Source organism: Ranitomeya imitator, chromosome 5, assembly GCF_032444005.1.
Source record: "Ranitomeya imitator isolate aRanImi1 chromosome 5, aRanImi1.pri, whole genome shotgun sequence".
Taxonomy (NCBI): Eukaryota; Metazoa; Chordata; class Amphibia; order Anura; family Dendrobatidae; genus Ranitomeya; species Ranitomeya imitator.
In genome coordinates this window covers 35,152,388-35,180,047 of record NC_091286.1, presented here as the reverse complement: position 1 = coordinate 35,180,047, position 27,660 = coordinate 35,152,388, and the positions used below count along the sequence as shown (strand labels likewise).

The 27,660-nt window shown below is 44.3% G+C and overlaps 1 long non-coding RNA gene across 1 annotated transcript in view; it reads right to left on the bottom strand.

Moving 5' to 3' along the window:
• Nucleotides 1–5,760: 5,760 nt before the first annotated feature.
• The window catches only part of LOC138681209 (uncharacterized), a 110,604-nt gene continuing 88,704 nt past the window's right edge, over nt 5,761–27,660 (bottom strand). The window contains exon 3 of the long non-coding RNA XR_011321898.1: nt 5,761–6,155. This is a non-coding gene — a long non-coding RNA (uncharacterized lncRNA). The remainder of the gene's footprint in view (nt 6,156–27,660) is intronic.

Sequence of the window (27,660 nt, the reverse complement as noted above, 5' to 3'; positions counted from 1 at the left end):
CCTGACCTGTGTCCCCTGTGCCATATCCTGACCTGTGCCCCCTGTGCCATATCCTGACCTGTGGTCATTGTACCATAGCCTGCCCTGTGCCCTCTGTGTCATACTCTGACCTGTGCCCTCTGTGCCACATCCTGATCTGTGCCCCTGTGCCATATCCTGACCTGTGACATATACTGACCTGTGCCATACCCTGACCTGTGCCCCCTGTGCCACATCCTGACCTGCGCCCCTGCGCCATATCCTGACCTGTGCCCCCTGTGGCATATCCTGACCTGTGCCCGCCTGTGCCATACCCTGACCTGTGCCCCCTGTGTCATACCCTGACCTGTGCTCCATGTACCATACCCTGCCCTGTGCCCTCTGTGTCATACCCTGACCTGTGCCCCCTGTGCCACATCCTGACCTGTGCACCTGTGCCATATCCTGACCTGTGACATATACTGACCTGTGCCATACCCTGACCTGTGCCCCCTGTGCCACATCCTGACCTGCACCCCTGCGCCATATCCTGACCTGTGCCCCCTGTGCCATACCCTGACCTGTGCCCCCTGTCATACCCTGACCTGTGCCATATCCTGACCTGTGCCCCCTGTGCCATACCCTGACCTGTGCCCCCTGTCATACCCTGACCTATGCCATACCCTGACCTGTGCCATACCTACCTGTGCCATATCCTGACCTGTGCCATATCCTGACCTGTGCCCCCTGTGCCATACCCTGACCTGTGCCCCCTGTGCCATACCCTGACCTGTGCCCCCTGTGCCATACCCTGACCTGTGCCCCCTGTGTCATATCCTGACCTGTGCCATATCCTGACCTATGCCCCCTGTGCCATACCCTGACCTGTGCCCCCTGTGCCATACCCTGACCTGTGCCCCCTGTGCCATACCCTTACCTGTGCCCACTGTGCCATACCCTGACCTGTGCCCCCTGTGCCATATCCTGACCTGTGCTCCTCTGTGCCATATCCTGACCTGTGCCCCTCTGTGCCATATCCTGACCTGTGCCCCTCTGTGCCATATCCTGACCTGTGCCCCTCTGTGCCATATCCTGACCTGTGCCCCTGTGCCATATCCTGACCAGTGCCCCCTGTGCCATATCCTGACCTGTGCCCCCTGTGCAATACCCTGACCTGTGCCCCCTGTGCCATATCCTGAACTGTGCCCCCTGTGCCATACCCTGACTTGTGCCCCCTGTGCCATACCCTGACCTGTGCCCCTCTGTGCCATATCCTGACCTGTGCCCCTCTGTGCCATATCCTGACCTGTGCCCCTCTGTGCCATATCCTGACCTGTGCCCCTGTGCCATATCCTGACCTATGCCCCCTGTGCCATACCCTGACCTGTGCCCCCTGTGCCATACCCTGACCTGTGCCATACCCTGACCTGTGCCCACTGTGCCATACCCTGACCTGTGCCCCTCTGTGCCATACCCTGACTTGTGCCCCCTGTGCCATATCCTGACCTGTGCCCCTCTGTGCCATATCCTGACCTGTGCCCCTCTGTGCCATATCCTGACCTGTGCCCCTCTGTGCCATATCCTGACCTGTGCCCCCTGTGCCATATCCTGACCTGTGCCCCCTGTGCCATACCCTGACCTGTGCCCCCTGTGCCATACCCTGAACTGTGCCCCCTGTGCCATACCCTGAACTGTGCCCCCTGTGCCATATCCTGAACTGTGCCCCCTGTGCCATATCCTGAACTGTGCCCCCTGTGCCATACCCTGACCTGTGCCCCCTGTGCCATATCCTGAACTGTGCCCCCTGTGCCATACCCTGACCTGTGCCCCTGTGCCATATCCTGAACTGTGCCCCCTGTGCCATACCCTGACCTGTGCCCCCTGTGCCATATCCTGAACTGTGCCCCCTGTGCCATATCCTGAACTGTGCCCCCTGTGCCATACCCTGACCTGTGCCCCCTGTGCCATATCCTGAACTGTGCCCCCTGTGCCATACCCTGACCTGTGCCCCCTGTGCCATATCCTGAACTGTGCCCCCTGTGCCATTATCCTGACTGGTGCCCTCTGTGCCATATCCTGACCTGTGGCTCATGCACTATATCCTGTGCTAGTAAAATAAGTTAGTGAGTTTTTTCACAGTTACCCCACTTAGGATTTTTTCCTGATTTTCAGGACAAGGTATGGTAACGATTGGTGTAATTTAAAACTACAATTCATCCTGCAACGAACAAGCCCTAATACGGGAATATCGGTTGAAAAATAAAAAAAAATATGGCTCTTCGAAGAAGAGGAGGAAAATGACGACTTCTTAAAAAGCCACAAAAATATGGCACAAATGTCCTCTAGTCCCCAACCCTATTCAATTTTTTTTGTTTTACCATACCATACAATTTTTTTCTGATGAAAATGATTGATTTTGCGCAAATTTGAAGGATTAGGTGCAAAACGCATCAACAAAAAAACAACAAAAAACTGACTTAATAAAAAAAAACAAAAAACTCAAATGATGAGTAAAACCTTTGGTCTTTTTCTATTTAAAAAAATCAATTCAATATGTAGCCATAAAATAAATGTAAAAAACATACAAAAAAATACACGAATGTGGCTATGACAGAAAAAAAAGAGAAAAAAAATACCTATGCCTGTCATTAAGTGGTTAAAATTACCTTAGTAAATAATAAATATATGGAATAATTTAGTGAAAAAAATGTACAAAAAAATAAATTATGAAAAAAATACAATAAAATAAATCAACATAAAATCCGCCTGTAACGTCCAATGTGTCCTCTAATAACAACCTGCAGCCACACATAAATCTCCTGATTTTCCGACAACAGCTCATTCTATAGAGAAGTGGATATTTCCGGAATCCGTTCTCTCTTCCGGAAATTCTCACGTTCTGCACTTCCAGTAAACGGCAGCAGCCGGCAGAACCTCCTCGAGCTGGAGAATCAAGAGAACAATCGTTACTAGGCAACAGGATTCCAAAGCAAAATAGTAACCACCAGGATTCGCATCACGTGACCGCCGCTCTCTCCTCACCTGCCTCCGGCGTGCGCTGTGACGTCACGAGGCTTCGTTTCAGTACGAAGAGTAAATCCCCTTGCGCATGCGCGGTTGCAGCCTCTTCCCTTTCGCATTGTCCCTGTGGCTGTGACGTGTCTGGTTTTCCGGGCAGTAACGTGTCATTCGGAGGAGGAGGGAAGGGGCGGGGCTTGCGAGAGGCATTAACCCCTCATTGTACTGCCGTAACGGGAACAGGAATTTTCAGGCAGAATATTTAAAAGAAATTATTAAAAAGAATATTTAAAAGACAATACCAGGAGTGCTATAAAACTTGTGTAGGTTTTTTTTTTATTGTGATTAAAAAAATTCAAAACTTTGTAAAAATTAAAAATGAAAAAAAAAAAATGTATGGTCACCGTATCTTTTACATTTTTCCATTCAGGGGCATTTACAACATTTTAATCAATTTTATTGCGTTTTTAGGGGAATTGAAATCCATCTTTTGGTGTTTCCGTTTTTTTTCTTTGCAGCGTTTACCTTATGGTTTAAATCGTTTTATATTTTCATAGATGTGACGTTTACAGATGCGGCGATATTGATTATTCATATACAGATATAATTTTTTATTTTAATTTTGTTAAGGAGAGGAAGAGGTGATTACATTTTTGGTTTTTTTTTAAATTTGTCTTATTATTTATATTATTATTTTGATTACATTTCAGTTTATATTCAGTCTCCTCACAGGAGCACTTAGATACCAACGACAGGAGCACCAGATGGCAATGTCAGGAGCGCCAAGATGGTGGTGACAGGAGCACCAAGATAGCGACGATGGGAGCACCAGATGGGGGTGACAGGAGCGCCAAGATGGTGGTGACAGGAGCACCAAGATGGTGGTGACAGGAGCACCAAGATGGTGGTGACAGGAGCACCAAGATGACGGTGTCAGGAGCACCAAGATGACGGTGACAGGAGCACCAAGATGGTGGTGACAGGAGCACCAAGATGACGGTGACATGAGCACCAAGATGACAGTGACAGGAGCACCAAGATGGTGGTGACAGGAGCACCAAGATGATGGTGACAGGAGCACCAAGATGGTGGTGACAGGAGCACCAAGATGACAGTGACATGAGCACCAAGATGGTGGTGACAGGAGCACCAAGATGACGGTGACAGGAGCACCAAGATGACAGTGACAGGAGCACCAAGATGGTGGTGACAGGAGCACCAAGATGACGGTGTCAGGAGCACCAAGATGGTGGTGACAGGAGCACCAAGATGGTGGTGACAGGGGCACCAAGATGACGGTGACAGGAGCACCAAGATGACAGTGACAGGAGCACCAAGATGGTGGTGACAGGAGCACCAAGATGGTGGTGACAGGTGCACCAAGATGACGGTGACACGAGCTCCAAGATGGTGGTGACAGGAGCACCAAGATGACGGTGTCAGGAGCACCAAGATGGTGGTGACAGGAGCACCAAGATGACGGTGACAGGAGCACCAAGATGACGGTGACAGGAGCACCAAGATGGCGGTGACAGGAGCACCAAGATGGTGGTGACAGGAGCACCAAGATGACGGTGACAGGAGCACCAAGATGGCGGTGACAGGAGCACCAAGATGGTGGTGACAGGAGCACCAAGATGACAGTGACAGGAGCACCAAGAGGTGGTGACAGGAGCACCAAGATGACGGTGACAGGAGTACCAAGATGACGGTGACAGGAGCTCCAAGATGACGGTGACGGGAGCACCAGATGGCGGTGACAGGAGCACCAAGATGGCGGTGACAGGAGCACCAAGATGGTGCTGACAGGAGGACCAAGATGATGGTCACAGGAGCACCAAGATGGTGGTGACAGGAGCACCAAGATGACGGTAACAGGAGCTCCAAGATGACGGTGACAGGAGCACCAGATGGCGGTGACAGGAGCACCAAGATGGTGGTGACAGGAGCACCAAGATGGTGGTGACAGGAGCAACAAGATAGTGACGATGGGAGCACCAGATGGCGGTGACAGGAGCACCAAGATAGCGATGATGGGAGCACCAGATGGCGGTGACAGGAGCACCAAGATGGCAGCATCAGGAGCACCAAATGGCGGTGACAGGAGCACCAAGATAGCGATGGCGGGAGCAATAGATGGCGGCATCTGGAGCACCAAGATGGCGGTGACAGGAGCACCAAGATGGCAGTGACAGGAGCACCAAGATGGTGGCATCAGGAGCACTAGGGGATTTCACCAGGCTCCCTGCTGCTTTGGCAACACATCAGCTCCCAGGGATCGCGATTTGGGCTGTGAATAATTGTATTAATAATGGGACCAATGAGATGAGAATATTGGGTTGTGGCTGTGTAAAAGGGTGGTGCTGTTATGGACAGTAAGGAACACGCTGTCACTTTAAGAGGCTGCACCCCCTTGTCTGGCGTGATGGAATGTTCTGCTTCTCCCCTGCAATAATCGTTTTAATGAACCAGTCTGTGCAGAGTGCAGGTGTGGAGCTGGAGCAGCATGTGTGGAGCTGGAGCAGCATGTGTGAGCTGAGGCTGCTGCACAGAGGACTTTTGTGCTGATAGCTGAAAGAGAGAACTGTGTCCTGATATAGCTGCAAGAGAGCCACGAAGATACAGAGAGAGGGATTTACAGTGTCCAGGAGCATCCCTAGGATCAAGAAGCAAGGAGAAGACCACGTTTCACAGAGCTGACAGAAAGCCGTGCGCACCACTGTATTGGACTGCTGGGGGCCCCCCTGGGACTGGACCTGATTCTCCAACATCACCATGAGTTTGTTCCTGTTTTGTTGCACCTGTTAGGGCCTAGTGTAGGCTTCAATAGTCAGTACACGGGAGCCATGTGGCCTGCTTAGTAAAGGCCAGGGAGGTTATACGTAAAGTAGCATCATCACTTGTTTATTGTTTACATTTGCTTGTTAGACATATTTTGAGTCTGCAATAGTTGTAGCACCGTGCTGTTTTACGGAAAAGTTAAAGTTCATAACTCTTGTAAATTGTCTGTTGCCATTTTATACCCGTTTGCATCTTCCTCATTCCCTTCATTCCTTGCCCTCCAATAAATCTTCCCTTTGTTGTTTGCACCTGCCACCTCATCTTGTGTACAGTAGTCTTCCTGCACCGTGGTGGTCCCCCGGCCATCGCTTCAGCTGAACGTTGCGACCTTTGTGCATCTGTTTAACAGTACAAAAAAAACACATTAAAAAATAGAATAAAAAACACAGCAGTTTTCTACATGTATTTTTGACCACCAAACAGTCTCCACCAACCATCTCCCCTTATATCACAAGGCCCCTATTGTAGATATACCTGCAGGAAGTCACGGGATCGAATCGCCGTTATGTCACAATTTATGTTGATCCCTACAGGAACTAAAGGTCTCAAAAATCCCAACATTTAGTCAACATTTTTTCAGACTTTTTACAAAAGTAGTAAGCATCTTCATAAAACAACTGTGATTTCCATAGTTCCAAGCTTCATGTCACTGTGTAGTCCCAGCCTTACATAGGACTGCAGCTTCATGTCACTGTGTAGTCCCAGCCTTACATAGGACTGCAGCTTCATGTCACTGTGTAGTCCCAGCCTTACATAGGATTGCAGCTTCATGTCACTGTGTAGTCCCAACCTTACATAGGACTGCAGCTCACATCTCCCATTTGTGTCGCCCAACAGGAAGTAGGGACAGAACAATCATAATGATGATTCTGTTCTAGATGGGACGGACATATCATTGGTGCAACCCATGCAGCCATACAGGGGCCCTAGGGGTAAGAGGGCCACATCCACCACCAATGCAGGTGAAACTGTGCATTATGATGAGTTATTGGACTATAAAGGGCCCATATATGGTTCTTACACAGGGGCCCTTTTCTGTCTGTGTCCACTAATGATTCTAGACTTGGGGCAAATCTTTTTGCACAACCCATTTGCAGCACCCCGGGGTCCTGGTCGTTGCAGTAATATAATTTTCCTCTAGGGGGAAGTGATGTTACGTTTGGAGGCAATAAAGGAGATCTCTTTGCCAGGTACCACAAACATACAACACATTTCATACTCCAGTCCGCGAGGGGGAGCTATACTCCTATTTATTAGGGCACTCTTCACACTTAGGTAAAAATGGTGGCCTGGAAAGGAAGTTAGGCAGTTGCTGGCTGAGCTTTGCTCAGGTAGTTGGTCCCTGACAGGGGTGGGAGCCTGTCAGAGGCCCAGACGGAAGGTCACGGAGCTGCGCCTGCCCCACGTGCGGCAGTTCCTAAGAAAGGACACGAACAGAGAACTGTATTGTAGAGAGGGTGAAGAAGTCATAGCAAAAGATTGGATACCACTCCTGCACATCCTGCACAGGCTGCCTCCTTCTGAGGTGCAGGATCCCGGTAGCCGGAACACTGAGGGAGCAACAGTCCTTTATGCCTTGCCCGAGAGACCGGCAGGACAGCTAATTGCAAGTTACTAATCCGCCCTATACCCAGGAGGCACGGTGGCACCCACAAGAGGCCGGGGCATGATAGAGTCCCTGTAAAAAGCCTCAAGCCACCGGTCATACGGGTTGTCCTATCCATCTGGGGGACAGAGAGAGAGACATAACATCGATAACATCTACAACATCTGTGAGGACCTTATGAGAGGCTTAGCAGTAAGGTACTACAACATCAAGGTGCTAGAGGAAGGCTACTGATTTCCACCTGGATAAGGAGACTCTGGATTTGCCTCCAAACCGGCCGGACTCTGCCTTCCCTGTAGTCTGGTACCCTGGACTGTGGATGCTGAAGTCTTCAGTAAAATGGTAAAGAGACTGCAACCTTGTGTCCTCGTTCTTCACTGCGCCTCACACCATCCACCATCTACACACCGGGAGCCCTGGGGACACTCTTCACCTGTGGGAAGGTATACCATCTAGCTGCCGTAACATCACCCCAGCGGACCCATTAAAGCAGCGTCGGTCACCCTGACCAAAAACCGCAGGTGGCGTCACAAACATTCCCTTTAAAGACCTTTCCCCCTTTTTACAACAGACGTCCCGAGGGCCACGGACTGGATCAGCTACCGTGACATCCCCCTGTGAACCGAAGGACCCGGTTCCGAGTATTCTGCTGCCCTCGGGGGCGCTCCACATTCTTTGAGCCACAAAAGTGGTCGCTGGCTGCAGGATGGGAGCCCTGAGGACCACCTCCTACCTTCTGACATCTATGGGTCTTACTTTCATTAGCCAACCTGGCACGACGCCACATGAGCGATGATGTCGACCCAGGCCGGCTAATCTCAAGAAGATAGACATATAAGAAAAAATAGTAATCCAGCACCAAGGAAAATTGAAAAATATTCATTAAAAACAGGAAAAACCCTAAAGCGAGAATGAGAAAGCGTATTTGAAGCTCACGCGTTTCGGAAACTAGTGCCAGGTAACCTAGGAGTGAGGACTCGCTATAGTCCGAAATGCATGAGATCAAATATGCTTTTATTCCTCTTTTTAGTTTTACCTGTTTTTATTGAATATTTTTGAGTAAATTAGATTTTTTTTAACTTTTCCATGGTGCTGGATTACAATATTTTCCTATCTTCCTACTTCCTTCGAGCAGCTCAATCAGGAGATTTTTCATTATTTCTTTCGGTAACGGGTGAGCTGATGCACCTTACCTAACTACAAGAAGAGACGCAGATGCCAGGAAGGTAGGAGGCGATTCTCAACGCTCCTGTCCTGCGGCCACAGAATACCGATACGGCCTCGGTTGTGCAAATTATTTCACACTCTATTCTGTTCCCAACGGTTTTATTTGTACTGTGTGAATAGGCGCTGTTGACTTATAGGTGAGCAAAAAGATTGGCAGGACCCTTATCCGGCGGCCGCGAGGGTAGCATATGGTCAACGGACCGGAGTCCTGCAAAACCTCCCCGATGCGGCTACTGAAAAGTAATGACTCTGCAGGGTCTACTAGTCGCGTGGCCGGTCCGTCTAGGGCTATTACCCTTTCTGTGAAACTTCATCCTCAATTAGACTCTCGTGGACGAGTTTTACTACCAGAATCTGTATTTATCCGCGGCGGTGACTGTGCCACATTTAGCAGCTGACGGTACAGATGTCCACATGGCCGCGATTACACATCTCGTCTGTTCCTATTTATAACATTTCGGATTACTTTACTATCTAGAAAGAATCAGCTTTTTCGGCTGGATTGTAATTGTTTGCGGTAAGACCCGGGAACAATGAGGTCCCATTAGCATTACTCATCCCATACACAACAAAAGATGCCTTTTCTCCCCTCTCTTACGTGAGAGAGAAATCTGGAGAGCACGGCTCTTTTTTTTTTTTTTATTTTTTTTTTTACTTTTATTGTAGGTTTTTTTTTTTGTTAGCTTCAGTAATTGGCCCTTTGGGCTATGAGTCACCGCGGCTTACTCATGTTTATTATTGAAAAATATGATCCCGGTTAAATTTATGTATATATTCTGAAAATGATTCTCCCGCCCGATTGCTACGGATAGAATCTTTTTTCCTCCTCTTTCACTCCCCTCCTCGCACCCAGATTGCAGTTCTCACTGCTACGACTCATGAGTTTTTCCATCAGACGTAACTCCTGTGAAATTATGTCACCTTCAGCCGACCGAAAAGAAAGAAAGAAAGAAAAAAAAAGCCCGGTTAAGACATATGGAAGGAATGAGTCGTAATAAAATATTAATTGCTAGCACAGCTGTACGCGGCTCTAATCCGCACCAGTTATGTCGAAAATTTGAGAGCATTAAAATAAAAACCTCTCCATCTCATCTGTTATTACGGGCCCGATGAGCTGTGTGGCTCTTACTCACAGGTCTATGGAGTCATGTTTTGGTCTTACATCATGATCTTTCTTACATTCTGTGACTGCGGTGAGGGTGTATGTCATGTACAAAGTACTTTCTACTCACATAAGTGGTAGCAGATCCACGTTGGAGCCAGATGTATGTGCAGGTGGAGACAGAAGCCATACAGAGCCGGTACTGGGGGCGCCCGCCCGGGTCATGTAAGTAGATATCAGTCTTTATTTTATATGTGCTTGGTAAGATCTGTGGGAAAGCTTATGTTAAGGCTAACGCTCTCTTTCCACAGTCAGTATTCACAGCACTTTGGATGAAGCACATGTCCGATCCGTCCAAAGCGCTGCCAGCTTTTGTCCGCAGAATCACCGCATCCTATACATTGGACTGTGATATTTATCTTGCGGAGACTGAGCGTCTCCGCAAGATAAATAGACATGCTGCAGTCTAGAAAGACGCGCCGCATGTGCGTATACGCAGTCCCTGCACACATAATGGAGATGGGATTTCATAAAATCCCATCCACTATGCAGTAACATCTGGCCGCTGCGGATTGGATGTTGCGGATGTACGAACCTTCAAATCACAGCATTTACTGACCATGGAAACATACCCTAAGGGCCTATTCACACGTCAGTGTTTGTCATCCATTTTTTTTTATCCCCAGACAGAAATTTTGGGGTAAATCACATGGATGTTTTTTACATAAAAAAAAAAAAGAAAGCGTCTTACTTTGGTCCATATTGTGGACAGAACTATGCTATTTGAAGGAATGGGTTCGGTAAAAAAACGGACAGCACACAGGCGGCATCTACGTGTGGTCAGTTTTTCATGGACCAGTTGGTAAGGGAAACTTGGGAAACCTTAAGTGAAAAACCCGTTTGAGAAAGACGGATGACAGATGGATGGTAAAAATGGATGAAGAATTAACCATCACACAGAGGGACCGTCACATGGATGAAAAATGGACCATAACACAGAGATGAAAAATGGACCGTCACATGGATGAAAAATGGACCGTCATATGGATGAAAAATGGACCGTCACATGGATGAAAAATGGACGGTCACAAGGATGAAAAATGGAACGTCACATGGATGAAAAATGGACGGTCACAAGGATGAAAAATGGATCGTCACATGGATGAAAAATGGACTGTCACATGGATGAAAAATGGACTGTTACATGGATGAAAAATGGACTGTCACATGGATGAAAAATGGACCGTCATATGGATGAAAAATGGACCGTCACATGGATGAAAAATGGACCGTCACATGGATGAAAAATGGACGGTCACAAGGATGAAAAATGGAACGTCACATGGATGAAAAATGGACGGTCACAAGGATGAAAAATGGATCGTCACATGGATGAAAAATGGACTGTCACATGGATGAAAAATGGACTGTTACATGGATGAAAAATGGACTGTCACATGGATGAAAAATGGACCGTCATATGGATGAAAAATGGACCGTCACATGGATGAAAAATGGACCGTCACATGGATGAAAAATGGACCGTCACATGGATGAAAAATGGATGGTCACAAGGATGAAAAATGGATCGTCACATGGATGAAAAATGGACGGTCACAAGGATGAAAAATGGATCGTCACATGGATGAAAAATGGACCGTCACATGGATGAAAAATGGACCGTCACATGGATGAAAAATGGACCGTCACATGGATGAAAAATGGACGGTCACAAGGATGAAAAATGGATTGTCACATGGATGAAAAATGGACCGTCATATGGATGAAAAATGGACCGTCACATGGATGAAAAATGGACCGTCACATGGATGAAAAATGGACTGTCACATGGATGAAAAATGGACCGTCAGAGATGAAAAATGGATTGTCACATGGATGAAAAATGGATCGTCACATGGATGAAAAAAGGACCGTCATATGGATGAAAAATGGACTGTCACAAGGATGAAAAATGGATTGTCACATGGATGAAAAATGGACTGTCACATGGATGAAAAATGGACTGTCACAAGGATGAAAAATGGATCGTCACATGGATGAAAAAAGGACCGTCATATGGATGAAAAATGGACTGTCACAAGGATGAAAAATGGACTGTCACATGGATGAAAAATGGACTGTCACATGGATGAAAAATGGACTGTCACATGGATGAAAAATGGACCGTCAGAGATGAAAAATGGACTGTCACATGGATGAAAAATGGACTGTCAGATGGATGAAAAATGGACCGTCAGAGATGAAAAATGGACCGTCACATGGATGAAAAATGGACGGTCACATGGATGAAAAGTGATCGGTCACATGGATGAAAACCAAACCATGACACAGGAGAAAAACAGATCGTCACTCGGATGAAAAATGGTTCTTTTTTTTTGTGGCTGGAAAACCCTTCACAGATATCTGAACAAGACCTATATTTCTCGTATGTGTTCTCTCTGTGTCTTTTGCGGAGTAGAATACGAACCCAATAGAGATTTTGAGTCTGTCTGTCACACTATCAGTATTTGGTCAGTATTTTACATCAGTATTTGTAAGCTTAAACCAGGAGTGGAACAATCAGAGGAAAAATATAATAATATAAACACGTCACCTCTTCTGTATTTATCACCCACTCCTGATTTTGGCTTACAATACTGATGAACAATACTGACCAAATACTGACCGTGTGAATGTAGCATAACATTTATTTAAAAGAAAAAATAGACTGAATGAGGCCCAATGCTGAGATTTTGCACACCGAACCTGAACCCATCTGACATTGCGTCATCTGATTGTGGGGTATCTGCTGCGGTCAAGGGGTGACATTGTGTAATTGCTGATCTTGGTTGTAGTTCTCCGCTTTGCCTCATATCGAGAAGGGGGCGCTCCGATCCCAGATAATCTGCCCAATACGGCAGAAGGGAAAAAGACCATATAAACCAGGGAACGTTTTTAAAAGTTTTTCTGAAATTTTGTAGGATTTTAATTTACTGTCATAATGAAATTGTGACGTGTGTTTGGGGTTCATAAGGTGAGAATTCACCGAAAATCATATTCATGCCTATTTACATTAGTTTGATGGAGATTTGTTATTATTATTACGGTTTTAAATTTAGACTGCATAAAACATCACTGGACAGAAGATGCGGCAAACTTCTCACTGGTTCACACTGCGTTAGAGATTTGCACCATCTCCCGAGACGTGCTGGTGAATTTCTCCACCGTGCGGCACTTCTTGGTCGGCCTACTCTAGGCTGGTAATAATTTGGCACATTTTAAGACTTTAATGAGCCCTGCTTACCTTTTCTTACTTTTTACTATCTGGTAAGGTGCTAACGCTGTGTAAAATAATACATCTAGTACATCCGTTTTTTTAGTGCACTTTGAGCCACAATTTTTCTGAATTTTGCTATATTCACACTGAATTATTTTCTGCCAGGAAAATTTTCCACTGAGAACTATAGAGGTTTTTGGTGCTTTTTTTCTGCTTGTGATTTATTAAGGGTATTTTTACACTTTGCTTATTTGCTGTAGATTATGTTACAGAAAATTCTGCTACTGTCCCATTCATCAGAGGCACTGTCCCATTAATCTGAGGCACTGTCCCAATTATCTGAGGCACTGTCCCATTCATCTGAGGCACTGTCCCAATTATCTGAGGCACTGTCCCAATTATCTGAGGCACTCTCCCATTTATCTGAGGCACTCTCCCATCCATCTGAGGCACTGTCCCATTTATTTGAGGCACTCTCCCAATTATCTGAGGCACTGTCCCAATTATCTGAGGCACTGTCCCAATTATCTGAGGCACTGTCCCAATTATCTGAGGCACTGTCCCAATTATCTGAGGCACTGTCCCATTTATCTGAGGCACTCTTCCATTTATCTGAGGCACTGTCCCATTTATCTGAGGCACTGTACCAATTATCTGAGGCACTGTCCAAATTATCTGAGGCACTGTCCCAATTATCTGAGGCACTGTCCCATTTATCTGAGGCACTGTCCCATTTATCTGAGGCACTGTCCCATTTATCTGAGGCACTCTCCCATTTATCTGAGGCACTCTCCCATTTATCTGAGGCACTGTCCCATTTATCGAGACACTGTCCCATTTATCTGAGGCACTGTCCCATTTATCTGAGACACTGTACCATTAATCTGAGGCACTGTCCCATTTATCTGAGGCACTGTCCCATTTATCTGAGGCACTGTCCCATTTATCTGAGGCACTGTCCCATTTATCTGAGGCACTGTCCCACTAATCTGAGGCACTGTCCCATTTATCTGAGACACTGTCCCATTTATCTGAGGCACTGTCCCATTAATCTGAGGCACTGTCCCATTAATCTGAGACACTGTGCCATTAATCTGAGGCACTGTCCCATTAATCTGAGACACTGTCCCATTAATCTGAGACACTCTCCCATTTATCTGAGGCACTCTCCCATTTATCTGAGGCACTGTCCCATTAATCTGAGGCACTGTCCCATTAATCTGAGACACTGTCCCATTAATCTGAGACACTCTCCCATTTATCTGAGGCACTCTCCCATTTATCTGAGGCACTCTCCCATTTATCTGAGGCACTGTCCCATTTATCTGAGACAAACCCATTCAGATGAAAAGAACCAATTTTCAGTCACCAATTTTTGCCGCAAAATCAGCAGTTTGTGAATTCTCCTTAATTTCGAGGGTTTTTGTTGTTGTTCAGACAACAAGAAATTGACACTTTTGTTTTCTACAAGAAAAAAAAACACCTCTTAAAAAAACATCAGCAGGTGCGAAATAGGTGTGTTTTCGTTTTCACATTTAAATTAATATAAAGTTTATTCAACGAGCATTTTTGCATAATCTGCTCCAAAATCCACCCAAAAAATGCTCTGTGTGAACATATACTAAAAACCCCCCATTGTGTTCTAGCATTGCTGTGAAAATCTCCAAGGTTGGAATATGGGAAGCAGCACCACGGAGGGTCCGGGCATTGGGAAGGGGGGGTCCATCTGCGTTTACAGAATGTTAGATTTTAGCTGGATTCTCTGTGACATATAATATACTGGTTTCAAATAAAAAAAAATATTAATTGTCTCTAATCCTACAATATGCAGTAATATATCATTTAGGAGATGAAAAAAATATCATAAAACTGATTTCTGGTCTTCTCCAGCATGAATTACAGTAAAACATCATTTTTAAAATGTAAAACAATTGTTAAAGTTGTAGTATATGATACGAGAACATTTGTGGTGCCGAAGATTCCAGATGGAAATTTAGTCCAGTGATTACTTTCCTTGATTCTGACATGACAGTAGAGTTTTGTAGATTTATCCGAAAACATAGGAGTTCCAAAAAAATATTTCATCTTCAAATCCAGTGTTGGAAAAATAGTTTTGACCCTGCGGATCTCCGACATGATGGATGACGAATATGTTGTATGTGAGGCCCCATTTCCAAACAAAGGGCAAAAGTTTCAGTAACTACAGGATAGGTGATAAGTGTACGATCGCCGGGAGTCAGACCGCTCATCCAGAGAACAGGGGTCCCTAAGTCCCCTATGTGAATGGTCAGGGAGTGAACATTTGCCACCAATGTTCCATTGATTTTTTATTAAAAGGGAGTCAGAGTGTTTTACATCCGGAACATCGATGTACATAATTCCGCACTTCGGCCTCTATTACATTCCGTGTCCAGTTCAGCATGAAAAATTTGGTGAAAGACCCTCTAAAGCCTTGTTCCCACGTAATGTAAACTCTGGGATTTTTTTTTTATGTTGAAAATCCACTGTGTTTTAACAGCTCAAAGACAATGGACATGATTTCATAAAATCTCACGTCCTCTGTTCATTAGAGTAGCTGTTGACCTGTGTTTTTTATGCCTTTTTCCTCTATAGCCTTTTATTTCTAAACTGAAAACAAAAAGCGCAGTTGCATTTTTATCTGTTGGATCCCACTGTTTTTGTGCTAAAAGCGCATGAAAAAAAAAAAATCTTCAAATCTGCACCAAAAAGGTATAAAAAAAATTGGAAAAGGCATAAAAAATGCAGCAAAAATGCAATATCCAAAGCAGATTACTATTGCGTATTTTGGAGAATAAACAGCAGAGAAAAAGCAGAGTTTTTGCAGGTGGTAACATGGCCTTATTGAACACAATTAAGGCTATGTGCACACGTCAGGATTTTTTGCGGATTTTGTGCGGATTTTCCCGATAAAAACGCTATAAAATCGCTAAAAAAAAACGCAAACAATATGCATCCTATCATTTAGAATGCATTCTGCATGTTTTGTGCACATGTTTGCATTTTTTTCCGCAAAAAAAAAAACGCATTCCGCAAAAAGAAGTAGCATGTTCATTATTTTTGTGGATTTTTTGCGGATTTCCCATTAAATTGGAGTGTCCGGAAAAAAACGCAAAAAATCCGCTAAAAAAACGCGTAAAATCTGCACAAAAACGCGCAAAAGACGCATGCGGATTTCTGGCAGAAATGTCCTGATTTTGTTTTACTGTTTTCTTCTGGAAACCAGGGGATCATTCATTACAGATTATCGTAGCACAAACACATTGATCCTGGAATAGTATATGCTATATACTTACGGTATATTAAAACATAATAAATATTACATATATGTATACATACATTTTACTTATAATACCTTAAAAAATATATTTTTCAAAACATGTAGAAATCAGAAATTAGTAACAGGTTTTTACCTATCAGGGGGTTGACATTTTTTGAGATATATCCATAGAATAGGAATTAGCCCTTTAAGGACACAGCTTCTTTCGTCCTTGAGGACCTTAAAAATAGTTTTATTTTTGACTCCTGGCATTTTGTTAGCCATAGTTGTGTTATTTTAACAAGCTGTATAAAGGTTTGTCTTTTTGTCAGATGGGAAGTAGACTTTTTAGGAATTATTTTTGGGGTGTAGCGCCGCACCGCTGATCTTTGTTAGGACTCAGTATAACACCAGCAGCAGCCCCAGCGATCACTATGCCAGGGCTGACATACACAGTCACATAGGCAATAAATGGAGAGGGGGGTGCTTGCATGACTTTTCTTAATAACCCTTTAAAAACCAAATACTAAGGGTATGCTCTCACCGTTTTTGGATGTGGATTTTGCAGCAGAAACTCTTCAAAATCCAAGACAAATAACCAGGGGTGTAACAATCACAAGCGCAGTGCGGGTAAAGGGCCCACCGACACCAGTGCAAACTTCAACCAGATGCACAATCAGCTGAAGTGTATTGCAGTGCAGAGACCCGCCGGGTCTGTGCACTGCAATACACACTGCCGGCCAATCAGAGGCCAGCAGCTGACGTCAGCGTGCATGTGATTGGGGGAGCATGGCAGTGGCGTCGTGCAATCCCATCGCTTGCACTCCGAAGTCAGCTGTCAGCTTCAGAAGAGGACCTCACATGGCAAGGGAGCGAGGGAAGATCGTTAGAATCATTTTTTTTCTATGCATTGAAGAACAGTGGCAGAATGGGAGACATATTCCAGGATGGAGGACATGCAAGTGTTTCTCACAAAATTAGAATATAATCAAAAAGTTAATTTATTTCAGTTCTTCAATACAAAAAGTGAAACTCATATATTATATAGAGTCATTACAAATTGAGTGATCTATTTCACGTGTTCATTTCTGTTAATGTTGATGATTATGGCTTACAGCCAATGGCTTACAGCTGCTGTTTTTCTCTGATGTTTTTTCCCTGTCTTAGGCTGCCGTCACACTATCAGTATTTGGTCAGTATTTTACCTCAGTATTTGTAAGCCAAAACCAGGAGTGGGTGATAAATGCTGAAGTGGTGCATATGTTTCTATTATACTTTTCCTCTATTTGTTGCACTCCTGGTTTTGGCTTACAAATACTGATGTAAAATACTGACGAAATACTGATAGTGTGATGGCAGCCTTTGTCTGTCAGATTGGCACCGGTTTTAATCTTCCCCAAAATAGGATAGGGAGCCATGTGTACGGTCTGACCTACGCCTCTTCTGCCTTTCCATTGGTAAGGGACGAACCAGCACTGATGACTAGGGATGAGCGAAAGGTGTTATCTGAGCATGCTCATGTACTAACCGAGTGTCTTCATAGTGCTTGAAAAATATGTTTGAGTCCCAGCGGCTGATCAACAGCTGCAACATATGCAGGGATTACCTGTGGAAAAGCCGCGAGACATGCAACCGCGGGGACTCAAACATATTTTTCGAGCAAACCGAAGACACTCCGTCATCACTACTAATGACCTTTGTGTTATGTCCCACAACAGAGAACATGTGGCGGAGGTGTGGGTCACAGTGCACCCTATGACTCTGTACAGAGGAGGAAAAATGGGAGTTGATCAGCAGCAAAGAGGAGGACACTAAATACGGCATACATTACATTACAGCAGTATTATATTGGTCCTAGCAAATTAAAGGGGTCCACTGCCCTATTTGCCAACTATCTGTAAAATTCCTGGACAGACGGTAAAAAGGGCAAATTTTTTCCAGTGCCTGTAAAAAAATTGATGCAGCCATTATTTTTATTATAAGTCTGAGAAGCTTGTGTAAATTATTGTGATAGTCATTATTATCATATATTTCGTTATATTATTACTAATCTGTGTTATAAACATATACCCATCACAGTCCAGCCCTGGTTTCAGGAGTAAATTAAAACAGTAAAAGCTCAAACCAAAGTAAAAGATATGGACAACTGTTCCATTTTCTCTTCTGCAGCTTTAACATTGTGTTCTTTACCACGATCAGTGGCCTTATGTTCAAACCACCCGCAAAATTGGATCAGGAGTATGTCTGCCACGTCTGGGTGTCCAAGTTCAGTAGGTATATACGCCTGAAAATGATGGAAGGCAGAGCACACGCTGACTCCTTCTGCACCATCAATGGCCCCGTCGGCTCATACTCCCCAAACCCGTTTTGCCGGGGAGATTGAATGTAAGAGCCGAAGGGACACCAGAAAGTGGTGAAGAACATTGTGTAAATGGGGCCTTACTTTAATGGAGTTGTCCAGGTTTGGGGATCAAGTCTGCAGATCCTCTATGTGACTGCTGACTTGTGAATCCTTACAGTGTGCAGTGTGCGCTCTGTCAAGACTCTCCGGTGCCGGGAGTAGGCGGGCGCGTGACCAGGAAAAACAAAAGTGCAAAAGTGAAAAGTGCTGTCGAGAAGGGGATAAACAGTATTATTATTATTATTATTTATTTATACAGCACCATTGATTCCATGGTGCTGTACATGAGGAGTATGCAGCAAGCTCCCCGCTGACGGCAGCAGGATGTTATTATTTACCTTTCTGTGTCTATTCTGAAAGCTATAAGATATATTGCAAAAAATTATCACAAATCTGGTGTTAAAGAGGAACCATCGTTTTAATTTTCATGTCATAAATCAATACTACACAAGAAAATAAGCAAATTTAAAACAATTCTTATCAGAGAAATCAGCTTCTTTCTCCTCCTGGATTAATCTTTTACTCCCAGTTCACCGGGGTAATGTCTGTGCTGGGTCCTGCACCCTCTGTTTCCAATTCGGTCGCTGTGCCTTTATTGTGGGGGACACTTTACAGCGACAGTCCTGTTTTATTCCTGATTTTTTTTCCCTGATGTAACCTAGTGGTATGAACCCTGTGTGATTACCTTTCTTCTTACCAGCGTGCTCCACCGGTCCGCAGCTTATCCCATGGCCCCAACCCAGAGGTCGCTGTGTAAGTCCAGATCCATCTATAGAGGATGTATAAGAATCCGGTAAACAGAGTATCTCGCACTAAACCTGTCCGTGGAACTCTATTAACAGCTGCCAGGCTTCCACAAACAGTAACTGTGACAATGGGTACAATCTTCAGTGAAGAAAATGTTTTCAAATTTCTGAGATAGAAGATGACACTTGGTGCTTTTAAAATTCTATGGAGAAGGGAGTAGCTAGAGGCCGACACGAACAGTCTGATGGCGCAGTCAAACGGCTGTATAGCACGGACGACATCACAATACTTTGGCTAGCCGTCAGCTAGCATAGAAATACATGCTGCCACACTCGGGTCAGGAGAGCCACCGGCCAGTTCGAGCATTACAAAGCGCTCATCGTCCTTGTTATACGTCTGAGTGCTCACTGATTCTAGTTCTCCTGACACCACAGTCACGGTTCTCCATAGACCTTTATGAGCACTAATTGTCATCTATCTCGATAACATAAAAGTATTCATTATGCACTGATAGATTTTACTCGTGAATTGAGAATTTTGAGAGTGAAAGATTAGTCTAGAAAGAGAAGGTATCATGCTATGACGGTCTTCGGTAAGGAAAGGGGACTTCAAAGTGTCCCTAGAACTGGGACCCTAACTATCCCTGTCCCATCCCAAGGGTACTTTTAAAGGTAGAGAAGCCGGAGTCTCTGACCTTACTATGCCCCTTAATGTCCTAATCTGTCTCCTCCCCCAGGGGGTATGGGACAGATATGTTAGGGTATATACACGTAAGACCTTACTATGTTCCTTAATGTCCTAATCTATCCCCTCCCCCAGGGGGTATGGGACAGATATGTTAGGGTATATACACGTAAAGGTACCGTCACACTAAGCGACGCTGCAGCGATACAGACAACGATGTCGATCGCTGCAGCGTCACTGTTTGGTCGCTGGAGAGCTGTCACACAGACAGCTCTCCAGCGACCAGCGATCCTGAAGTCCCCGGGTAACCAGGGTAAACATCGGGTTACTAAGCGCAGGGCCGCGCTTAGTAACCCGATGTTTACCCTGGTTACCGTTGTAAATGTAAAAAAACAAACACTACATACTTACATTCCTGGTGTCTGGTCAGGTCCCTCGCCTTCAGCTTCCAGCACTGACTGAGCGCCGGCCGTAAAGTACAGCGGTGACGTCACCGCTGTGCTTTGCTTTACGGCTGGCCGGCGCTCACCAGTCAGTGCTGGAAGCTGACGGCGAGGGACATGACCAGACACCGGGAATGTAAGTATGTAGTGTTTGTTTTTTTACATTTACAACGGTAACCAGGGTAAACATCGGGTTACTAAGCGCGGCCCTGCGCTTAGTAACCCGATGTTTACCCTGGTTACCAGTGACGACACCGCTGAATCGGCGTCACACACGCCAATTCAGCGATGTCAGCGGGAGATCCAGCGACAAAATAAAGTTCTGGACTTTCCCCAGCGACCAACAATCTCCCAGCAGGGGCCTGATCGTTGGTCGCTGTCACACATAACGATTTAGTTAACGATATCGATGCTACGTCACAAAAACCAACGATATCGTTAACGATATCATTCAGTGTGACGGTACCTTAAGACTTTACTATGTTCCTTAATGTCCTAATCTGTACCCTCCCCCAGGGGGTATGGGACAGATATGTTAGGGTATAAACACGTAAGACCTTACCATGTTCCTTAATGTCCTAATCTGTCCCCTCCCCTAGGAGGCCTGGGACAGATATGTTAGTGTATATACACATAAGACAAACAGGGATAACAAAAAGCAAGTAAAAGAGAAAAATGTTCCAGCTTCTTGATAAAATGTTAAACTTTAATCCATCATATAAAATAGTAGAAGACACACTCCTGGGACAATGCCATATCACAAGTGAAGAAAGCTACGCGTTTCGACCATACGGTCTTTGTCACAGCTGTGACAAAGACCGTATGGTCGAAACGCGTAGCTTTCTTCACTTATCACAAGTGAAGAAAGCTACGCGTTTCGACCATACGGTCTTTGTCACAGCTGTGACAAAGACCGTATGGTCGAAACGCGTAGCTTTCTTCACTTGTGATATGGCATTGTCCCAGGAGTGTGTCTTCTACTATTTTATATGATGGATTAAAGTTTTACATTTTATCAAGAAGCTGGAACATTTTTCTCTTTTACTTGGATTTGCACTACGTCGAGTCAGGACGAAGTTCCGTGCTCCTTGCACATATCGGTGAGCTGGCTTTTTTCTTTCTTTGTGCATAACAAAAAGCAACTTGCATACAAAAACTATTTCCAAGGGTAGAGAAGAATAAAGAGAAGGATAGGAATGGAATAGGTTAATGGAGAAAGCATACACCCAAAAACAGCAAGCAATAATCTCCAGCAGCAACTACGAACTCCAGCTTCAGCACACCAACTCCAGCAAGCCAGGAAGCAAAACTTTCACAGGCAGGGATGAGAAGGTTTGGCCAGGTTTTATAGAGAAAGAAAACAAGCAGGTCAGGAGCATCTGTGCGATGGAGCTGCATGTCTCTAACCAGCATAAAGAGTCGTTAGCCTCTTCAGTGCCAAAGAAAGCAAAGTACATTTAACATGAGGAACAAAACGTCTAAATGGATAAACTGTGATTCACAATACGTAATGATCACCTAACCCCAAATCTCTCAGGAGGACGTAACATAGTAACATAGTAACATAGTTAGTAAGGCCGAAAAAAGACATTTGTCCATCCAGTTCAGCCTATATTCCATCATAATAAATCCCCAGATCTACGTCCTTCTACAGAACCTAATAATTGTATGATACAATATTGTTCTGCTCCAGGAAGACATCCAGGCCTCTCTTGAACCCCTCGACTGAGTTCGCCATCACCACCTCCTCAGGCAAGCAATTCCAGATTCTCACTGCCCTAACAGTAAAGAATCCTCTTCTATGTTGGTGGAAAAACCTTCTCTCCTCCAGACGCAAAGAATGCCCCCTTGTGCCCGTCACCTTCCTTGGTATAAACAGATCCTCAGCGAGATATTTGTATTGTCCCCTTATATACTTATACATGGTTATTAGATCGCCCCTCAGTCGTCTTTTTTCTAGACTAAATAATCCTAATTTCGCTAATCTATCTGGGTATTGTAGTTCTCCCATCCCCTTTATTAATTTTGTTGCCCTCCTTTGTACTCTCTCTAGTTCCATTATATCCTTCCTGAGCACCGGTGCCCAAAACTGGACACAGTACTCCATGTGCGGTCTAACTAGGGATTTGTACAGAGGCAGTAGACGTGACACTCTTGTGACAGAAGGAAGCAGACTTCTCTGATAAAATATATTACAAAGTTTCTTATTTTCACGTGTATTATTGATTTATAGAAAAATAAATAAAACTCTTTAATTACTCTTTAATAAAAATTAGTAGCTTCATCACGGGCTACTTTTTAGAGATGAGCAGCGCCTGGAATCCTTCCCTGCGTGTCTAGAAACCTGTTAAATTGTTTGGATTGGTGTGGACGGTTTTCCAGTATTAATCACACGTCTTATACAGATCTGTGAACACCGACTCTTATCATTAAGTTTTATTTTTAAGCAATAGACCATCGGAGTGACATTCAACAACCCCTTCTAATCTGGTGATAATACCCCTTGGCTTTTCTAGGAAAAGCTCGCCATGAATTAGAGCAAATGTTAAGTTCTGAAAGTGACACCAAGGTGGTCCTGCCGCCGACCGGGGCTGTTCTGTGACTCATTTGACATTAAGAAAACATCATTAGGTGACATAAGTCAAACTGAAACCTACTGTATGACTAAGAGAATACGAGAGAAAGTATTTTACAGGCAGAGGCGCATATCAGCAGGCTGAAGTAAGACACTGCCGATAACAGCTGAAGTAGAGGCTGAGGAATATACTCAGGAGTTATGTGAGCGGGGTCATCGGATTTCATTGAATAGGTTTAATAACACATAGGAAGCTATAAATAATGGAATAGACTAATAGCGCAATAATAGAATCCGCTGTATAATAATATAGAATTCCACATGGCGTAAGATAATAAGGATAGTTGGCCACGACATGTCCACGTAAACCTTTCTTATATTGTCATTACGGAACATACTCTTGAAACTTTAACAACATAAAAAATGTAAAGGGTAAGTAAAGTTGTAAACAATTTTTTATATGGGGGTTCCGCCAATCACTAAAATGTCTATGGATCTGTTCTCCATTCAGCTGGCATCCAAGGATTAACTTCTTCACGTTGATTAGTTGGGGGGGGGGGGGGGGGGTCAAAGAATCGAGACCAAAAATGCAATAACATGCCAAAAAGTATCTAAAAGTTAAAATTCCATGCAAGCTCTACAGGCAGTTTTGATCTGATATAAAGTTGGTGCAAATCGATCCACAAGATCAGGTCCAGCGGCCATGTTAGTGATCTGTGGCCGTTGGATGGAAGCCCTGGGAACTGTCTTTTACCTGTCGGCATCCATGGCTCTTCTTTTGATTAGCCAGCATGAGGAGACGTCTTAGGTACTTTATGACCCAACGATGATGGCTAATCGAAAGAGAAGCCATAAATGCCATCAGGTAAGAGGAGATTCTCAAGCTTCACGTCTAGCAGCCACAGACTACTGCCACGGCCAATGGACCGGGTCCTGAGAATTGGTGCACACCAACTCTCGTCTGAAGTAGAGATGAGCAATTCAATTCGCTCTGCCTTGGTCCGTTGTCCTGTTTGGTCCACCGAGACACCCGGTCCACCCGGTCATCACCTCCGCACCCGGAATCCTGGCCAACTATGGCGCTTACTAAAGGCCGTGACATCATTGACTCACGAGAGATCTAGTCATTAAACCATTATGACGTACATTGTGCTATAGGACCCATTAAGCACCTGAGGTGCCGGGGATGACATGGCAGAAGTAAGAGATGGCGGAGGATCAAACTGGACACCAGGCCAGGGAAGAACAAATAGAATTACTCATCTTTGGTCTGTAGTGATTTTTTTTTTTTTTACTTTTTGCCTTAGGCTGCCGTCACACTAGCAGTATTTGGTCAGTATTTTACATCAGTATTTGTAAGCCAAAACCAGGAGTGGAACAAATAGAGAAAAAGTATAATAGAAACATAGACACCACTTCTGCATTTATCACCCACTCCTGGTTTTGGCTTACACATGCTGATGTAAAATACTGACCAAATACTGCTAGTGTGACGGCAGCCTTATACTCACATGTTATGCTCTCATGTTGAATTTTTGCAGCATCTCTTGACAGGGAGATGCGTTTTTATGCTTTTTATCCCCTTGCATTTTCATTGTTTTTCAGCTGCGTTTTTCCCAATCATGTGAATGTGTGAAATAAGCTGCAAGAATTGACACAATGCAGATTTGAAATAAAAAGCAACAAAAACATTTAGATGGTTGAAATAAACAAGAAAAAAGCAACATGCACATGAGATTTCAGAAATCTCATTCATTGTGCTTGTACTGTAAAACGAGTAAAGAGCGTATTGCAAAAGAAAAAAGAACTCCGCAAAAAATGCAGCATGTGAACAAACCCTGGTACAGCTTGACCACAAAATAAGAAAAGACATGGCTCTTGAAATGTGATGCTAAAAAGATTTACTCCGTGCTTGACCAAAAGATGCATTAGAAAGTGGATAAAATGTGATGCGGCAGCCGTAGTCCTGTATAATGATACAATATGAAAGTGCTTGGTCATGTTGTAGGTACATGTATATACAGTTAGGTCCATATATATTTGGACAGAGACAACATTTTTCTAATTTTGGTTATAGACATTACCACAATGAATTTTAAACAAAACAATTCAGATGCAGTTGAAGTTCAGACTTTCAGCTTTCATTTAAGGGTATCCACAATAAAATTGGATGAAGGGTTTAGGAGTTTCAGCTCCTTAACATGTGCCACCCTGTTTTTAAAGGGACCAAAAGTAATTGGACAATTGACTCCAAGGCTATTTCATGGACACGTGTGGGCAATCCCTTTGTTATGTCATTCTCAATCAAGCAGATAAAAGGCCTGGAGTTGATTTGAGGTGTGGTGCTTGCATTTGGAAGGTTTTGCTGTGAAGTAAACATGCGGTCAAAGGAGCTCTCCATGCAGGGGAAACAAGCCATCCTTAAGCTGCGAAAACAGAAAAAAAAAAAACGATCCGAGAAATTGCTACAATATTAGGAGTGGCAAAATCTACAGTTTGGTACATCCTGAGAAAGAAATAAAGCACTGGAGAACTCACCAATGCAAAAAGACCTGGGCGCCCACGGAAGACAACAGTGGTGGATGATCGCAGAATAATCTCCATGGTGAAGAGAAATCCCTTCACAACAGCCAACCAAGTGACCAACACTCTCCAGGAGGTCGGCGTATCAATATCCAAATCTACCATAAAGAGAAGACTGCATGAAAGTAACTACAGAGGGTTCACTGCATGGTGCAAGCCACTCATAAGCATCAAGAATAAAAAGGCTAGACTGGACTTTGCTAAAAAACATCTAAAAAAGTCAACACAGTTCTGGAAGAACATTCTTTGTACAGATGAAACCAAGATCAACCTCTACCAGAATGATGGAAAGAGAAAAGTATGGCGAAGGCGTGGTACAGCTCATGATCCAAAGCATACCACATCATCTGTAAAACACGGCGGAGGCAGTGTGATGGCTTGGGCATGCATGGCTGCCAGTGGCACTGGGTCACTAGTGTTTATGGATGATGTGACACAGGACAGAAGCAGCCGAATGAATTCTGAGGTATTCAGAGCCGACATACTGTGTGCTCAGATCCAGCCAAATGCAGCCAAACTGATTGGTCGTCGTTTCATACTACAGATGGACAATGACCCAAAACATAAAGCCAAAGCAACCCAGGAGTTTATTAAAGCAAAGAAGTGGAATATTCTTGAATGGCCAAGTCAGTCATCTGATCTCAACCCAATTGAGCATGCATTTCCCTTGTTAAAGACTAAACTTCAGACAGAACGGCCCACAAACAAACAGCAACTGAAGACCACCGCAGTGAAGGCCTGGCAGAGCATCGAAAAGGAGGAAACACAGCGTCTGGTGATGTCCATGAGTTCAAGACTTCAGGCAGTCTTTGCCAACAAAGGGTTTTCAACCAAGTACTAAAAATGAACATTTTATTTAAAATTATTGAATCTGTCCAATTACTTTTGGTCCGTTTAAAAACAGGGTGGCACATGTTAAGGAGCTAAAACTCCTAAACCCTTCCTCTAATTTTATTGTAGATACCCTCAAATGAAAGCTGAAAGTCTGAACTTCAACTGCATCTGAATTGTTTTGTTTAAAATTCATTGTGGTAATGTCTATAACCAAAATTAGAAAAAACGTTGTCTCTGTCCAAATATATATGGACCTAACTGTAACTGACGTTGCGCCATTATCTTTCCCGCTCCTGATTACTTTGTGCTTACCCTCTTGTTGGTAGGGTCATGCTCTCCAGCTTTTAGCACCCTATATTCTTATTTATTAGTGTAAAATATGGATGTTTTCCAGAAACAAGCAGTAGTGTATGTTGCTGAGTGAAAATTGCACACTGTCATTTTAGTGATCAGTGCCTAGTGACCAGTACGTTGTAGTGACCAGTACCTTATAGTGACCAGTATGCTGAAGTGACCAGTATGCTGTAGTGACCAGTATGTTGTAGCACCCAGTACATTAGGAACAGCTCATTCTTCTGTAGACACCAAGCGTAAATTAGGCGGGCTCTATTCAGTACAGAAATGCCAAACATGTGGGCTTTAAATGTGGTTTAGACACACTGGGGCTCAGACGGGAAAGGGCGTAAGATTTGGGAGCGCAGAATTTGCTGAATTTATCCTTAGGCCATCAATGTTAAAATCCTGGACAACCCCTTTAAACGAACGGCATCAGAGAGAGGTATATAAACCTCCATAAGTTACCATTACACCCATAATGTGGTTGTGCACATGGCGTCTCCTGCTACGTCTCTACCAATCAGAGTATTCCCTATGCTGACTTCCTGCTGACCGCCATCCTGCTTCCCACCAGGGACAGGGCAGCTGTACTCGCCGAATCTCATGTGCACAGTACGTTACCCAATCACAAAATCTCTCTTTTTTGCAATCTGCAGAAATGATGCAATGCAACCTCAGTTTCACTTTATGCCAAGGGAAGAAGAACTGTAGTAACCCTGAAATGATGCTCATGTTTTTTGCACTTTCTTGT